Genomic DNA, 18,973 nt, shown 5'->3' with positions numbered 1-18,973 from the left:
GTCGCTCGAATTACACTCATCTAGGAATCTTACAGAGAACATCTTCAACCCTATTGCAAGATAGCAGTACAGGCATCTGCCTGGGTACAGAGAAGCTGGAGGGTGTACATCCAATGCTGATCACACAAACATTGTTTACTTGTTGTCTGTTAGCCGCAGAACAAATAGAAAAGGGTGAAAGCTTTTTGCCTTCAGCCACCTCTGTGAAAATACAATATCTCAATAGCATAATGCAGGTAATACCCAGAGTGCATCAATGGCATATCGGTAGCAAAATACTGAGTATACCCAGAATACTTTTGATGAATTGTGTGTATTCTCTGTATTATGTACATATATGTTATTGATGTATTCTGGACACTTTCTACATTACACTATTGATGTATTGTGGCATTCTCTGTAATACAGATGATACTCAGAATAAATCAATAACATGTCGGTAGCGAAATACAGAGAATACATCAATAGTGTAATACAGGGGATACCCAGAATATACCAACAACATATGAGTAGTGTAATACACAGAATATATCAGTAATATATTAGTAGCCTAAAATACCCCAAATACATTACTAAGATATCTGTAGTGTAATATAGAGAATACACCAGCAACAATATCAGTAATGTAATACACAGCATCAGTACCTATTAGTAGAGTAATACAGAGTATACACATCAGTAGTGTATAAGTGTGTAAGAGCCACAATAATGTGACAGAGATAAATGTTTGACATTCTAGAGCACGCGCCAGGTCCGTGGACAAGATCCTGCGCAAGTATCTCGCTTTTCTCACCGCTGTCTAAAGGCTGAAACATTTCTGAGCATCTGCCCCTAATAAGTTTATCACTTATAGTAAAAACTCTGCAAAAGGTCCCGTTGTGGATAAGAAACCTGATTTTCTGGCCCTAATTCTTTCCTTCCTGTGGAAATCAATAAATACATTTTAATACAGTGATTCATGTCCAAGGTTGGACCATGGAGAATTCAAGGCCAAATGCCAGTTTTATGGCTATTGTGGTAATATGATACCGTAATGTGTTAACTAAACCACACACGTGTACTGACAGATGTATGGGGGGGGGGGGGGGGGGGGGGGGGGGGGATGGGTGGGTTGTGTCTAAGCCTATTGCACACATGTGTAAGAGTAATGTATGAGGGGATCAGAGACCTAAAAGAGGTCTCCGCCCACTTTACACACGCATGAAATGGGTGGGGTCTCCGGCCTGCTTTACACAAACACAAAATGGGTGGGGTCTCCGCCCGCTTTACACACGCATGAAATGGACAGGAAAGAGAGATATAATAAAGGTACATTGCACACTTTTTATCTGGTTGAACAGTTTTATGGAGGAGAAAACGTCTCACAGATGTGGTCAAATCAGAAAAATCCATCTCTTGGGTCACAAGGATCCAGTGGGGCAAAATTATCACATTTTCAGAGACATTGTCCCAATTGACAACTGAATAACCCTCGATCAGGTATTGATTGAAATCAGATCATTTTAGAACTAATTGCCAGCATATATATACAGAGAGTATCTGAGTGACAGTCACGCAATACAGAGAACAGCCAAGTGACTGCCATTTAATACTAAAGGTGCTTCCTAGTGACCAACATACAATACAGAAAGCATTCTAGTTACCGTCATACAATACAGAAAGCATCTTAGTGACTGTCATACAATACAGAAAGCATCCTAGTGACCAACATACAATACAGAAAGCATTCTAGTTACCGTCATAAAATACAGAGAGCATTCTAGTGACCGTCATACAATACAGAAAGCATCTTAGTGACCGTCATACAATACAGAAAGCATCCTAGTGACCGTCATACAATACAGAAAGCATCTTAGTGACTGTCATACAATACAGAAAGCATCCTAGTGACCAACATACAATACAGAAAGCATTCTAGTTACCGTCATAAAATACAGAGAGCATTCTAGTGACCGTCATACAATACAGAAAGCATCCTAGTGACCTTCATACAATACAGAAAGCATCCTAGTGACCGTCATACAATACAGAAAGCATCTTAGTGACCGTCATACAATACAGAAAGCATCCTGGTGACCGTCATACAATACAGAAAGCATCTTAGTGACCGTCATACAATACAGAAAGCATCCTAGTGACCGTCATACAATACAGAAAGCATCCTAGTGACCGTCATACAATACAGAAAGCATCCTAGTGACCGTCATACAATACAGAAAGCATCCTAGTTACCGTCATAAAATACAGAGAGCATTCTAGTGACCGTCATACAATACAGAGAGCATCCTAGTGACCGTCATACAATACAGAAAGCATCCTAGTGACCGTCGTACAATACAGAAAGCATCCTAGTGTCCGTCATACAATATAGAGAACATTCTAGTTACTGATATACAACACAGGGAGCAATATAATTACACCTGAGGAGAGTCGGGGCTAACTGAAAGGGACATAATCTCAGAACGTCCACATGCACTGAACCCCAGTGGCAAGGTCTTTTTTACGCCCTCAGATCCCACCACACATTGTCACCCCTTTGGGGGTGGTACTTCTGATATCATGGGATGTTACATGTTGATGATGGAGGGGGCAGTTTTATTATATTATACTCTGACCCACAGCTAGGGTCCGGGAGTATACAGTGGAGTCATAATAAAAAGCTGTGGGCTGCTCATCAAACTATTCATTTGACAGATTTCTGGTATTTCCTCTTTTACCATTCTAATAATTGTCAGTACAATTACTGTTTTCTGCCAAGCTGAGAATACCAGCTGGGAGTGCAACAATCATTCCCTGCGCCCCACAGCAGCAGCTCCACCTCTGATCCCCGTCCTTCCCCAATTACAGGACAGAGACTGTCCAACATAGGAGGAGAAGATGAAGTTGTTGTAGGGTCCTCACACATCCTGATATCAGTATTAATGACATTGTTACGTGACGGTGCTAATAATCTTGACATTCACAGACTGTAGTAAAGGTGGAGGTCTGTCTGTAAAATGTTGTGATGCTGTAATAACAGGTCTGTTTCATGTAATATAACCCATGAGAATCCACTATTTTGTTTTTATACTAGATTGATTCAATTTGTATAATTTAACCTCCGGTCAGTTTCTAGTAGAATCTCTGCTCACTTTAATAATAAAGGACTTGTTGCTGATTAACTTTGTTTATCCAAACGAGACTGAAAATTCCCATCTTTATTCAGAGAGGATTCAGAAAGATTTAAATCAAATTAACTTCTTGCCACTGGATTTCCAGAGAGAATTGAGTGAGTTTTAGTGGAGATGTCGGAATTACATTATTCTGTTTGCTGTTATTTAACATGTTCAATAAAAAGGTAAAACCTGTGTATTTATATCATTTATATAATGACCGAATTATTCCTCTCCGTGGATATACTGTCTGACCCCAGATACTTATATTCTCCCAATAGTGGTGAAGGACATTATTCATCGGAATAAATTAATGGAGTGGATAAAAATCACAGAGACGACCGACAAGTTATTCGCTAGTTACGATGTATATAGATGGAATATACAACACAGGTGAATCCGATCAACACGGCACAATTTTTTTACCCATTTCTCCTTTATTGAAGCAATGGACAGAATATTGTTCCTAAGTACATATTAATCACTTCCAATTTTCAATTACATTCTATACGTTCATTTGCCTCAGACTCGAATATATAGACAATAGGTCAATAATAATCCAGGAATTTCAGCAAAGATAAATAGAAGGACCTAAGATGGTACAGAACGCTCCTAATAACCCTGTCCAGTCACTCTAATAAGTCTTCAACTCATATAAAAAGCAAAACTTGCCAACTTTAGCCGTCTCCAGGAGATCCAGAGGGCAAAGGTAGGGGGGCTGTGATGACACAGTCATATCATCAAGGCCACATCCCCCCTGTACAACGGGTGAGGACATTTCATGCCCTGCCCTTACCCCCTTTTCTCTGGAAAAGTGGGCGGGATCCAGGAGTTTGGGAAAATCAAACAAAATTCAAGAAATGAGCTGACAAGTTTAGTATGAAGTTCTGTTTCCTAAGGTGCATATGAGACCGACCCCTAGATTTAGCGGCCCTGTTCTTTGGAGTAGGGGCCAGAGAATATCAGTTTTTATGTATGATTTGTGTAGCCCTGTTTCCAACCAGTCCTTTCACAATATATGGAAAAGGGTGGGGTAGCGTCTTGGACCCACATTTGGACCTTTTCAGGTTTTAGTCTCTATGTATAATGCCCAAGATTGCTCATTCCAGGGTTAAGGATCAGTAACGGGATGGTTAGAAAATCTACAAACTTAGACCTAGAAACGCTTCAATGGGCAAAATCTGCCACAGGGAATTCACATTGTGTCTGGTAGGCCAGTTATAAAGCGTCTGTGTACAGTGACCCATCTTTTAGAACATCTCCATATATGTTGCTGCTGGGACCATTCCGATAATGAACAAAGTAAAGACAGAAACCGAGCCCAACAAAGTGCTAACCCTGATTTCTCGTATACAAAACCACTTTGTATTTGGTTCTGACTAGAATAAGCCTCTGGACACTTTGCTATCTAACGTCTTTGTGTAGACTAGTTTGAGGAATGAAGTAACAATAAGAAGTATTTTATTGTAAAGAGCTGGGGTCAATTACTGGCCTTTATTGGGTACCAGTGTATTGCAGCCCAGATATTAAAGCACTGCACCCAAAACATAACATTTAGGGGGGAATTTAATTGACCGCAGGTTTATTTTTTTACACCGCGTTAAGTTATTTTAACGCGGTTTTCACTCATTTTAGAGCGGGTTAACTTTACGCGATATTCAATTAAATATTTAACTTATCATTTTTATTGCACAAACGGTCCTATCGTGGACAAGTAGAAGATCCATTGACAGTATAGGGAGGGAGAAGCGTTAAAAGCTATTCAATTGTTTCTACCGCTGCGCGGTAAACTGTCAGATCCCCAGTTTTATCTCGCCCCTCTCACGGCTGTGCAAAAAATTAAAAACATAAAACTATTTGAAATCATGTAATAATGTAAAGAAAAAAAGATAAATTATCATCATCATTTATTTATATAGCGCCAACACAAATTATGTTTATCAGTAATGCATAAAATGAAAAAGGTGATTTTCTTTTACAAAAAGCATGTAAAAAAAAAATCATAAAAATAATACACACACTAATCACTAATTAATATATTTATGTATATTATATCTACTAATATGTATACTTATGTATTTTGTCATGGTATAGATGATTGTATAGTAATAAAAAGTACTGTATGTAGATATTATAAAATAGAAATGTTGTGTAATGCAATAAAATGTTTGCAAATCCATTTTTTTTAATATAGATGACCGCGTTAAACCCTCCCCTTCACTCCCCCAAAAATCCACAAGCACCAATGATTAACGCGCGGGGGTCTGCTTACCTGTTTTAGAATTGAATTGCACGATTTTTTTACGCGGCAGTAGCTAAAAACGGTCGTGTCAGCGGGTCAAAACTGAATTCTCCCCTTAGGGGCCTATTTATCAATGTGCAGCGATAAGGCTGATTTTCAATTGCTGCTTATCACAGTTATAGACAATCCCTTATGACGCGATTGATCAATAGAGTATCCCCGGGACAGTGGAGCGATACTGGCCCGGAGCCGTAAGGGTTAACTTACTGCTTCACTGATCCAGTCTCAGGTGAAGTGCACAGCTGCCCAGTTCCCACACAGTGGAACAGAAAGCCTAGGTTGCAGGGCGCAGGAGGCACAAGAAGGGGAAAGGAGGCACTGGCAGTGACAAGGAGGCACAGGACGGGAGATGGTGAAACAGACAGGGAGCAAATGTGGAGGTGGACGCATTGGCACAGCAGACAATCGTAAGAAAGAACGCACTCAAAACAACTTGTGTGAAAATTGAGTTGGATACATCTCAAGATGCATCCAGCTCAGAAACAAGGCGTACAAGTGTGTATACTTACAACAACAACAGCATATAGATGCGGATAGACACTGCTAAAGAGCTAAAGTCACGTTACCCTATTTGTACACAATATAGTAAGTAATGTAGTGTCATATACACAAGCGAGAATAGTGTCTGGAGTGTTATTAATAAATGCAAAAAAGTTGCAAGTTTCATTTAAAATGTAATTAAATACAAACACTCCCACATCCATTGTTTTCCCTTTAAAATCCAAATAATCTTTCCTGCAATAGTCCATAAGGAAACCTCAATTAAGTTATGTGAATAGACGGCCACAATTCTAATACACTACGGTACTAGCGGCCGGAGCAATCAGCCAATCAGAGCAGGTATATTGTGTATTGTTTATTGTTGCACCAGCCCTCCGGCATCTACGTTTTATTACATGAAGACGGACAACACTCGCCTGTCCCTGACCACCCCAGCTCGGCCTCTCCATACGTTGGTAAGGGACCTAAGCCCCTTCCTAGAGCCTGGTGGACGGGAGGTCTGAAGGACAAGTGTGTGGGGAGCACGTGATTTGCAGCATTGCAGAACTACGAAACATCAAAACCTCTCTTCAGAAGGGGACGGTGACCTCTTCTCGTGGACATTCTGGGACAGTACACAAGTAACTAGTATATAATTATATCTATATTATGAGTAGTCCGCCATGTCACTTGTACAGTGAGTCTGGATAAGTCCAGACATGTCAGGGTATTTACACAGGAATATCCCTCCCTCTAACCCCAGCACCTTGGCCTCCAGCAGCTGGGATCCTTCAGGAATATTTTCTTCCTATTCATTATCAAATTGCCAGATGATTTGCAAGTGGCTGTCAGTGCGATTACAACGCTCCAGCACTAATAGTCACAGCCAGGTAATTAGTCCGGCACATTTGTAGGGAGCCGCATTCTGAAATACGGATTATTCAGACATTCTCAATTTTCCACAAATGTCTTTGATTTCTTATATGGATAAAGTGTGTAAAATGAGAAATAAACCAGCAGTTGTCTACATGTGTATATGTTTATTTAAATAGAATCACAACGCACCCTGCTATGCTGGACAAAAAAATAAATATATTATTTTAGGGCTCCAAAGAGCTTACAATCTAAATGGGTGATCGGAGACATACAACAAAATTATTGAAACAAGTGCTAACATTTGGAATACAAGACTCAATACATAGAGGGATTACAGTGTCCTTACATTGTAAACCTACAGACTAGAGATGTTCACTGACCCCCGTATTCTGGTTTTGGATCTGGATTAACTTCGTGTTTTGGCAAAACCGCCCTTGGGTGTTTTAGTTTTGGTTTTGGATCCCTATTTTTTTGCTAAAATCACATAATTTAGCTTTTTTTCCCCCTACATTATTATCTTCAATAACACTAATTTGAAGTCACTTGCAGTCAAGCTGAACCATCTCACAGGTCACAATATTATTTTCATGCACTTTCAAACAAAGACTGCAGCGACCTGGCTGGATACTAAGCGACAGAGCAATGGCTCAAACATACGGCAGTTCCTAATCTAGGACACATTGGCACACAGCAATGGCAGAAAATAATAGTGGTGCAATATGGAATTGTCCTTGAATCATCCGTTTTGGTTCATTTGATCGTTCCACCCCGTTCCTTGGATAACTGCTAATTCTACAGTAAATACATGGCTATTTTAGTCCAAAATTTCTCAAATGTATTAAGCTGCGATTTTTACCCTGATCTTCAAAATCGCTGGTCATCTCTGGCGCTTTGCTTCGATGTAAAACACTTCCGTGTTAGCTAACTCTCCTGTGTTGTAGCAGCGAGTTTACTAAACCAATCACTTTTACACTGTTCTGCTATACAGCCGGAGGTCCCGGCAGCTGTCAAAACTGTAAAAAATAGATCAAAGTTTTTAAAAAAAAAAAAAAAAGTGTGGTCCCCCCTTTATTAACCCTAGTGATGCCAGACTAGTGCTGGTTCCATGAAAATCGCGGGGGGGAAATTTGCGTGGGGTCCACCCGATTTCCACTCAAACAGCACTAGGCAAACCAGCCGTGGTTGGTGGCACTATGGCAGCTGGACATGCGGCAGGGGTCTCACTGCCATAATGACAAACCGCCGAAAAAAACGGCGGTCCTCTCCTCTAGGGACACCCAGCCTAATGCTGAAAGCACTAGGGCTCTTCCTACACCCCTGGGCGGTTGGTGTAGGGTAATAAACGGCGATTATAGTATAAACAAAATTAACGGACGCCATTTTTTGTGGAACTACAAGCACCAGCATACCCATGGTGCCATAAATAGTGTGGGCATGCTGATACTTGTATAACTACAAGCACCAGCATACCCATGGCAGTAACGGCAGGTTGGCACTTGGAGAACCACAAGTGCCAACATGCCCTGACACCCTGGGCTGGCTGGGACCTGTAGTTCCACAAAAGAAAATGTTAAATAAACCACCACTCCCTCATTAAAACTACTAACATTTAATAAAAATAATAAACCCACAATAAAGACAGTAAACACCCTCATTTATACCACATATTTTTATTAAAAATAATAAATGCCCCATATACTCACCACTGATGTTTTCATCTGTCGTCAGCAGCTTTTAATCTGAAAATGGCTGTCAACCAAGTCCCAAATAAATTTGTATCCAAGAGTCCGGCTTGAAAAAGTCCAAAATAAATTTGTAATTCCCAAAGTCCGGCTTGAAATGTCCAAAAAGTATTTGTATCCAAAAGTCCCACCGCCCAGCACTGGACTGTGTGTCCCTAGAGGCGGACCCCACTCCCTAGGGAATCCTGACCAACACTGAACAGCCTGGGGTTGGTTTGTCATTATGGCAGGGGGGCCCCTGCCGTGTGTCCCCCTGCTATAGTGCCACCAACCCCGGCTGGTTTGCCTAGTGCTGGTTCAGTGCAAATCAGTGGAACCCCATGCAAATTTTTTCCCTAATTTTATCGGTACCAGCAGTAATCTGGCAGCAATAGGGTTAATAGTGAATAGAGGGGGACCCCTACGCATTTTATTTTTTTAACTTTTATTGATTTTTTGAACAGATTTGATAGCTGCCGGGAGCTCCAGCTGTATGACAGGCAGTGTAACAGTGATGTGTTTACATGGGCACACAGCAGTAGCTGAAAGGAAAAGTGGTGCAAGATGGAATTGGCCCTCCCACCCACCCTTATGTTGGATCTTAAAAAGGACGTGCACACTTTAACAAACCAAGCACTTTATCCACAAGGAGTGACACTTTTGAGGCTGATGAGCTTGGTTTGTTTGGGCCCCCACAAAACAAGCTAACAATGGGCTTAAGGCACCTAAGATAAAAGTGCTATTAATGAACTCTACTGTGGCAAGATGTTGTCATCATCCTCATCCTCATCAGTGTGTACATCATCCTCACACATTATTAATTCATCACCGCTGGAATCCACCATTACAGAAGTCTCAGTATTTTTATGTAATTGGCGGGAAAGGCCTTCCTCATGGAAATTGAAGTTCATTTATATAAACATCATCTTTTCCACATTTTGAGGAAGTAGCCTCTTACTCTGATCATTGACAAGGTTTTCAGCTGTACTGAAAACTCTTTCCGAGTACACACTGGAGAGTGGGCATCTTAGGCATTGCAAAGCGAGTTGGTACATTGGTCTCCAAATTTCCTTTTTTTCCTCCCAGTATGCAAAGGGACTGTCTGATGTGTGTATTTCTATGCTGTCGTGAAAATAATCCTCCACCATCCTTTGGATGCTGATAGTAGGATCAGGAGGAGTTACGGCAGAGGTGTCACGTTTTTTGGTCAATTCTTTTAGACCAGACGTCAAAATGTTGTGCTGAGTCATCTGCATCATCCTTGGGTCTCTTGGGAAAGCTAATTTTTTTCCTAGCAGCAGTTGAGTGAGATACTGATGGAGGAGACCCCGTCCTGTCACATAACACTTGAGCTGTCATCTTGCTCACCAGGAGCTCCTTGCATCTCTTCAGATCTGGGTCACTTGGAAACAAAGAGAAGACACAGCTCTTAAACTGAGGATCAAGCACAGCCGCCAAAATGTAGTGATCCGATTTCAAGATTTTGATAACTATTGAATCCTGGCAAAGCGAATAAAGTACTTGATCTACAAGTCCGACATACTTAACGTAATTGCTTTGTTTAATCTCCTTCAGTTTCTCAAGCTGCTTTTCCAAAAGTCTAATTAAGCGAATCACTTGACTCAAGCAGCAGTATCTGAACTCACTTCACAGGTGACTACTTCGGATGGTTTCAACACCTTGCACAACATGGAAAGTATTCTCCACTGCGCTTGAGTAAAATACATCCCCCTCCTTTCCCAATGTCATGGCTTGTGGAGTAAGCGTGGATGGCTTTTCGCTGTTCCTTCATCTGCAGAAGCATATACCGGGTGGAATTCCACCTTGTCACCACCTCTTGCTTCAGTTGGTGGCAGGGAAAATGAAATTGCTCTTGCAATTTCCTACATGCTGTAGCCGAATGCCGGAAATTTACAGATATTTTACGGGCCACAGAGAGCATCTCCTGCACGTTCATTTCATTTTTAAAAAGCTCTGCACAACCAAGTTTATTGTGTGAGCAAAACAGGGAATGTGATAGAATTCACCCAGCTGTAATGCTCTCACAATATTGGTGTCATTATCAGAAATCACATATCCAAGTGGAAGAGTGCAAGTGGAATAAGACATGTTGCAATGATATCCCTTAGTTTCTGTAACAGATTGTCAGCTGTATGCCTCTTAGTGAAACCGGTGATACACAGAGTAGCTGCCTCTGAAAAATGTGACGTACTTGGGTACATGCTGCTGCTGCTTCTGCTGGTTAAGGCGAATCACCAACCCAGTGGCCTGTCACAGTCATATAATCTTTAGTTTGCCCAGTTCCGCTTGTTCACATATCTGTGGTTAAGTGTACAGTGGGTAGAAAGGCATTTTGTAGCCTAATAATTACGAATCTTCTGGTAGAGGTGAGGAATAGCTTTTCTAGTAAAATGGTGTCGTGATGGAATTTGGTAACGAGGACACAAGACCTCAAGTAATTGTCTAAAACCAGCTGCATTAATAGTGGATATTGGACGCAGATCTAATACTAGCATAGTCGCCATGGTGTCTGTGATCCGCTTTGCGACTGGGTGACAGCTTTCATACTTGCTTCCTCTTGCAAAGGATTGTTTAACAGTCAATTGTTGTAAACTACTAGTAGTCTTCTTCTTGGTCTGCTTCTGGGATGAAGATTCACCCCCAGCAGCAGCAATGGGACTAACGATCAAGAATTCTTTTGAGGAATCCAGGATAGCCTTAGCAAGGATATTGATGAGGACGGTATTGTGGGTGTAGATTGGAGGTGTCGGGATCTAGCTGAGAGAAGGGACCTAGCTGATGATGGACTGCTTATTGTTATTTTTTTAGCATAAGTTTCTGATTTTCACAACAGTTTGCCATGAACTCGCTTCAAATGGCGTAACATGGATGAGGTTCCGAGATGGTTAAAGTCCCTACCTCTACTGCCTGTGGCTTTAAAAATCCTACAAATGCCTAGACAACTCTTGTCAATAATTCCACACATAAGAGGTGGAATTTTTGGTCTTATGCCCAGGCATGCCAATGGCCTTCTTTTTTATCATGTACAAGTGATAAGAACTTACTGAAACAACATCATCCTCATCAACATCCTCATTAACGCCCTCGTCAACTACACAAATATCCCCCTCATCCAGTTGCAATTCCAAAGTGGCATCCTAAATTTGTGTATCACCGGCTACACTTGGGCTGTTCATGCACACATCTGCAGAAATGCTGAAAGGGGCCTTCTTTATGGGTACACTATCAGACAGCTCAGGATTACACATAGCACTCGTGGATAGACTCTCCTCAGGGATTTGTGTCATTTCTGAATCTGAACATACATTTTCCTCTAATGCCTTACTATTTTCTTCCAGCTCGGCTTTTACACGTAAAAGTATTTGGACACCACTTTTGGAGTCCGAATGACAAGGTCTTGCTTGGTCATGGCTGACCTTACAAGATGCCGCCTCAGTGACAGTTGCAGAACTAGCACTCATAGAGAAAGGCAAAGGCCTCATTCTTTCCTTGCGCCTGCGTGTGTTGAATGGCATGTTGGCAATTTTATTTTTTTCTGCAGATAACTTTGCCAGGATTACAAATCTTATTTTGTTGACCAAGGTAAAAGGTGTTTTTTTACATTTTAGTTTCCCTGACTTAAAAACACTATGCACTTTAACATAGGCTTTAGCAGATGATGTAGAGTGATTACTATCATCATGACTGGTGCCAGCAGCTGCTTGGTGCTCCTAGTCTTTTGTGTACTGCTGTGAATCCATTTTGATAACACAGTACAATGTGACTGCATATTAAGAACAACACTTCCAGCCCTATTATTTCTATTTCAGCAATGACAATTAGCAATGGAACTCTCCTGAATGTCACTGGAGAATTTGAAGAACACTGCTACCCCTCCTCTTTCTTTTCTACCTATGACGCTGCCCAACTGCACTAGAGACTGCCAAGAACTGTGCTACCCCTTCTGTACCCCTCTGTGAAATGGCGCTGGATCGCCGTGGAGGGCGGTACTTATAGCATCCAAAACTCGCGAGATAGCGCGGGAAAGTACCAAGCCGTCTCGGCTTGGTACTCTGACCTGTTAAGTTAAGGTGTGTTCGGTTCTTGGGTCATCATTTACTAGGACCTGAAATCCACACACCTGTCCAGTTTTCACCATCTAAAAGGTGTGTGGGGTTGTCTGAAATGGGCGTGGTCTCCTCCAAAATAGGTGTGGTTTGTGTGGGTCTGGGGTGTTCAGCCTCATTAATCCAAAATATCTAATGGCATACATTGCATCTTCTTCAATCGGGACAGGGGGCATAATCAATTCACAATGCTCGGTTTACTTGTACTCTCTTCCATGCTCCCCCGCTCTTGAAACTCGAAACACCCATTCATTGCAGCACGCACCAATGGCAGAATATAGCACTATGTATCTGTCAGCATGGGGACCACCCTCAGGGTTATTCGTTATCACTGACCCAGAGATCATAACCTGGCTACTGCTCCTAGTCCACCCACCACTAGCTCCACCAACATGGGACTATTGAAGGGGATATAACCTGCATTGTGACTGTATTGAGAGTGTTCGTGGACTGGTGACTATGAACCGCGCTTCTGTCACGTGTTTATGCTGTACCTGCAAACAATGTTATCTGTCTGGTGATTGTATATTGCCTGCCAGGTTTCAGATGGATATCTACTGGTAAAACATGCAGGGGCTTGTAGTCTCACAACATCTGGAGAGCCACAGGTAGTCCAGGCCTGGCCTAGGTGATTTCCAAGAACCTACTAGGATGTGTGGTCCTCACAGGGTAGATGGGACAGAGCAATGTTCTGCAGATCTCTAGAGAGGTCAGTAATGTAATAGTCTGCTGAATATATCACTATGTATCTGTCAGGGGGTAGATGGAACAGAGCAATGTTCTGCAGATTTCTAGAGAGGTCTGTAATTTAATAATCTGCAGAATATGTCACTGTCTGTCAGGGTTTATATGGGATGTGCTGATGTGAGAGATCAGTCATTCATAAATAAGTTGTATCAGCCTTTTTTATGAGTTAGCACAGACACCCCCTGTAATAAAGTTACAAATCACCTTTGAATCTCACTTTTGTAACACCCTATGCTGATTTAATATGGATTATATGCACAGTACCACTTCTCTCGTCCAGCAGGTTCTGCCCCTCACTCAGCATTAATACTACTACTGAAATGTGGCAGAGGTGAATGTCGCAAACAATGTACGTGTGATCGGTGCAGGGTTGTCTGTTCTATAGTTTCCTACTCTCTCTACTTATCTGACACATTGTATCGAGTTACCAAGACCCAGCCACTTCAGTAAGCACAGAATTACATCAGCATGTTCCTGCCACTGTGTATGTTTATTGAGGATAACATGAAGGTCCCAACTGCTTGCATCAAGCCCCGCCCACAACTTATTTTCCAGCCCCGCCTCCACATCTTCCAGAATTGATGTAGGAATCTGATGAGTCTGGTATACCCTTAGTTTGTTTTAAATAAATGCACTTCAGCTGTATAAAGGTGTATAGGTCTACCATACATAGGACAAAGATACATACCATACATAGGTCTACCATACATAGGACAAAGATACATACCATACATAGGTCTACCATACATAGGACAAAGATACATACCATACATAGGACAAAGAGGGTGTTGTCATATCAAATGTCTCATTTATTTTCCCATCTGGTTTACACCAATCCATAATAATGAGGCAATTATTACTTCTTGGGGTTATAACTCGTTACAGTAAAGAGTAGAAAATCACAATTAGCTGCAGTGAATTTTGGGCCCTGGTGAGATAACGGTGTCTCTAGACCTTCAGCTTGACCATAAATGACACATCTGACAAGGTTCCGAAGAATTAAAAACTTCAGCTGTGATTGGAAAATCGGTCTTATGTCCCTTATAAACCATTGTAGCTGGTAAATAAGATCAGGTTTCCCAGGTAAGACAGTATACATACAGTACAGTATACACTGCACAGGGGACCGGACGTGTCAGCGGTGAGGGGGATCGGGCAGTAGCTATTACTTTCAAGGGAACACGCTTTGCATCTTTTTAATTATGACCTTTATTGTACACACACCCACCACAATGTAAGTGGCTCTAAGCTTTGAACCGTCACACTCACACTAATGAGAGACTGAAGTTGTAAAAAGCTCCCTGAAAGTATATTTGTATAGGGATCCCCCACAGCTGTGAATACCTCCAGGCAGTGGAGAGATTAGTCCTTAAAACTACAAACTCCCAACAGTTGCTGAATATAAGACTCCTCTACAAGCAGTGGCGGAAGGACTCAGGAGTGAAGATGGCTCCATCCGGCTGCTCCACCCTCCGGAGGTCACTGCGTATGCTAAAAAGAACAGTCCAAGGACTGGCATCACCACACCCTCCCCCCCCAAACTATGCCATGCTCCTCCCTGGCTGCTACATTATGGTCTTGGTGGAGATAACAGTGACTGTGACCAGGTGTGACAATGTACAGTCACTGCAGAGAGGAGCTCCATCCCCCAGACTGTGCCGACACTGACAGATAAAAGAATTCCTATGGTTTTATCACCAAAAAATTACTTTTCTCCACAACTTAGTTGTTTTTTGTTACCAGAGCAGCACAGTAATACATAAAGAAATTAAGTTAAATAAAAAAGACAAAATATATATAGATGTAATATATAACTAGAATTACTCAACCCCCTCCCCCCAAAGAAAAATAGCCCTAATCATTTTGCATAAATCAGCACTAAAAAATGTATTTATTATTTAAAGTTAACATTTTTCCACTGCTCTGGTTTATATCATATTGAGAAGGCAGAAACAGAACACGTATCACATGTAACACAGTGGATACATTATATAGTGAGTTTCACGTCGCCGGCGGGGAAAACACCAATGTTCACCGGCAACAGAGCTTTTGTCCTGTAATAAATCAGCCCCATACTCTAGATATTAAGAGGGGATGTGTATGAATAGACACAGTTATGTATGGATTCCAGACATTAAGACATTCATAATACTATACTGTATGCTAATTCTGCAGATATCTGGTAAAGGAAACTCTCAGAGGATGTAATGTGTACCCAACATTCAGGGCAATCCCTCATTTGTCCTTCTCGCCTCATTGGGAGTTTCACTTTAGAACATGGCTAACTGTTTCTAACTACAGGGGCCACACAGATATAGGGACCAGCTACAGGGGCCACACAGATAAAGGAACCAGCTGAGGGGCCACACAGATATAGGGACCAGCTGCAGGGGCCACACAGATAGAGGAACTAGCTGCAGGGATCAAACAGATATAGGGAGCAGCTGCACGGGCCACACAGACATAGGAACAAGCTGCAGGGGCCACACAGACATAGGAACCAACTGCAGGGGCCACACAGATATAGGAACCAGCTGCAGGGGTCACACAGATATAGGGAGCAGCTGCAGGGGCCACACAGACATAGGAACTAGCTGCAGGGGCCACACAGATATAGGAACCAGCTGCAGGGGCCACACAAATATAGGGTCCAGCTGCAGGGGCCACACAGATATAGGAACCAGCTGCAGGGGCCACAAAGATATAGGGACCAGCTGCAGGGGCCACACAGATAGAGTAACTAGCTGCAGGGGGCACACAGATATAGGGTCAAGCTGCATAGGGCCACACAGATATAGGGAGCAGCTGAGGGGCCACACAGATATAGGGACCAGCTGCAGGGGCCACACAGATATAGGGACCACTACCTATTTTATCACCCTATTGACCTGAACATAAGGTTTTCCTCTCATTATAACATAAAAAGGAGGACTGTTACATATCCTGTATATGGGAACAATTGATTATTCTTGTGAATTAAGGTATTCTCAGCTGTTGCCTTTCACTTGTCTTATTATTCAAGTGTATTATGTTTCCACATGATCCATTGCAATTCATTACATGCATGGAATGATAAACCCATGTTATGTAAATAATAATTAATACTCATAATAATCCAGTTGTATTGTTGTGCGGGAGGGAATCTGTACTAATAACGCAGTGTCAGTTCTCAGCTCATAGCAGCAGATATTCAGGACACCATTATGTGCTGAGCTTATTAGGGCACAGACAGCTGAGCGTTCTAAATAATCAGATATTCTTATGTTTACTTAAAGAAGTAACACTATTGTACTGTCTCTGCCCTCACCCGGATCGAGTCCTATTGTCATAAACGCCACACCCATGGCTGCATTTATCCCGGTGTTACGTTGTGAATGGTAACGCTGTATCCCATGGCTGCATTTATCCCGGTGTTATATGGTGAATGGTAACGCTGTATCCTATGGCTGCATTTATCCCGGTGTTATATGGTGAATGGTAACGCTGTATCCCATGGCTGCATTTATCCCGGTGTTATATGGTGAATGGTAACGCTGTATCCCATGGCTGCATTTATCCCGGTGTTACATGGTGAATGGTAACGCTGTATCCCATGGCTGCATTTATCCCGGTGTTACATGGTAAATCGTATACAGAATACCTACAGGTCCTGTCTGGCTCAATGTGGGGAAAAGGACCTTTATCTCTGTCACTATATCACCCGGTATTTTACCAGCCTGGGAAATTCATAGCAAAAACTACTGTAAAATAAATACATAACTTAATTGTAGAAAATAATAACATTTTCAAATATAAAATGTGCAGTTCACAAAAACGTTTGGGTAAAGCACTTACACGGGATAATCAGTAAGGGGGGAATTCAATTGGGCGCGTTACGGGTAAAAGTAACGCGTCCTGCGCATTAATACCGTTACTACGGTAATAATGTGCTTTATTACCGTTATTGAGTAAAAAGCCGTCGTTCAAACTACATTAATAACGGTAATAATGCGCAGGACGCGTTACTTTTACCCGTAACGCGGGCAATTGAATTCCCCCCTAAGTGTTACTGTTATTAATTATATAAGATCTTTGAGGTGGTAATCTTCAGAAGTCTTCAGGCGTGTAAAAAATAGCCGTCATAATTAATATGATTAATACATATTTCTTAAACATATAAAAGGAATACTTATTATAATCCAGTCTTCCCTCCCACACTACATAGCTCCAAGAGCTTCTGCAGCAGTTGTGTAGATGACTGACTGTTATCATGCACTGGGGCTGATCATGATGAACATAGCTCTGCCCTCTATACACAGAGATCACTGTACCCAGCTAATCCCTGCAGAAGGGGGTGAAGGTAATTTGTGGTGCAGCTGTCACACTCCTGGCACATGGTCAGCTGCAAGAACAAATGTGTTTTGCAAATGAAAATACAAGATGTTGAACCGCAGCCTCCTGCCCGGGCCGGGGGTGGGATGAGGGAGACACTATTGTTCATCTGGTACTGGCTGCACGAAGGGGTTTACTGTGCGGCTTATAGCCAAGTGGCAGCAACATGTCAGTGTAAGAGAAGAACGACTGACGTGTGCTCAGGATCACAGGGCTGCTATTGTTTAGCTGGATGGAGAATTATTACACTTTGTCATCCAGAAATGCGTTGGAATGATGGCGCAGACCCCGCTGACATCTGTGGTCCATTGTTATTCCAGGGGCTACAAAGACCTATGGTTGCTGAAATTCCAATGTAAAGCCCTCCCAACACAGAGCGCTGGATATTCATTTACAGACAACTTTCCTTGTATGAAGCAAATACTCCTCGTAAACCCATCACCCATAATAGGAGTCGTAATACTTCCTGTAGGATCCTGTTATTATAGATAAGAAATGGCGAGGAATCGAGTGGTCACTGCATAACAAGCTAATAAAAGCAAATATGTACTGGATAATTCTTACACCTATTTTACCACCAGGCACATAAAAAGAATACACACATTTCTGTTTGTGTAAAGTCCCTTTCTGCATAAACATTAGATAACAATTTATTAATTTGTTGTTCCGGACAGAAATTTGCATTCTGAGAAAAGTACAAACATCTCTGACCACCCTAAAGTACCGTTTATCGAAGTCTCATTTCTGTCTAAGACATAAGGGAGCGAGGTCACCTCATCGCTTGTATTACATGGTGTCTTCCCATGTAGGGGACTTGCTCTATGGTGGGCATCTATACCCGGAAGACCTCCCCTAAATACTCCACGTGTCCCCTCCGTGAAGGTCATTTAAATGTCTTGTCCTGGAATTCCCTCTCACCCCACGTAGTCGCCGCCAGGGGTGTAGGAGCGAAAATTTTCATGGGGGGGCAAAAGGCCAAGGATTACTATAGGGCTTAGAGCCCTTTTTTCCCGTGTTTGGTATCTCATATTACGACAGTTGTGACAGTGACTGTAGATATACAAAGACTCACAACCTTATGTTAATTTTTGTCAGTGTTTCAGGGGTTGGCCAACCCCAGTTTCATTGTTTATTTTACTATAAAAAAATCTATTTATACATTATTAAATATATATTATTAATATTAACTGCATATTA

Source organism: Mixophyes fleayi, chromosome 10 (genome assembly GCF_038048845.1).
Source record: "Mixophyes fleayi isolate aMixFle1 chromosome 10, aMixFle1.hap1, whole genome shotgun sequence".
In the NCBI taxonomy this organism is placed as follows: Eukaryota; Metazoa; Chordata; class Amphibia; order Anura; family Limnodynastidae; genus Mixophyes; species Mixophyes fleayi.
This window is presented reverse-complemented; position numbering follows the sequence as displayed.